Source organism: Salvelinus sp. IW2-2015, linkage group LG25, assembly GCF_002910315.2.
Source record: "Salvelinus sp. IW2-2015 linkage group LG25, ASM291031v2, whole genome shotgun sequence".
In the NCBI taxonomy this organism is placed as follows: domain Eukaryota; kingdom Metazoa; phylum Chordata; class Actinopteri; order Salmoniformes; family Salmonidae; genus Salvelinus; species Salvelinus sp. IW2-2015.
This window is the reverse complement of record NC_036865.1, coordinates 23,848,905-23,849,642: the sequence shown is the minus strand read 5'-3', so window position 1 is coordinate 23,849,642 and position 738 is coordinate 23,848,905.

The following is a 738-nucleotide window of genomic DNA, read 5'->3' as shown; positions in this document are numbered from 1 at the left end:
ACTTTAAACGCCGCGTGCTAGCGTAGTGGCGGCTTCCCTACTCCATCTACGGCTGCCCCCTGGACACTATGATCACTTGGCTACATAGCTGATGCCTGCCGGACTGTCCATTAATTCACGGTACTCCATTCTGTTTATTTGTGTTTTATTTGTCGGCTCTGTGTTTTAACTCAGGCTCTGTGTGTAGTTAATCCGACCCTCTCTGCCTAGTCGTCGCCATTTTTACCTGCTGTTGCTGTGTTAGCTGACTAGCTGCTGTTATCTCACCTGTTGTTTTAGCTAGCTCTCCCAATCAAGACCTGCAATCACTTTATGCCTTACTGTATGTCTCTCTCAAATATCAATATGCCTTGTATACTGTTGTTCAGGCTAGTTATCATTGTTTTGGTTTGCAATGCACCCCGTAGTTCCACTCTCCGTACCTCTGATACCTCCTTTGTCCCACCTCCCACACATGCGGTGACCTCACCCATTGAGACCAGCATGTCCAGAGATACAACCTCTCTTATCATCACCCAGTGCCTGGGCTTGCCTCCGCTGTACCCGTGCTCCACCATACCCCTGTCTGCACATTATGCCCAGAATCTATTCTACCACGCCCATAAATCTGCTCCTTTTATTCCTTGTCCCCAACGCTCTAGGCGACCAGTTTTGATAGCCTTTAGCCGCACCCTCATCCTACTACTCCTCTGTTCCTCGGGTGATGTGGAGGTAAACCCAGGCCCTGCATGTCCCCAG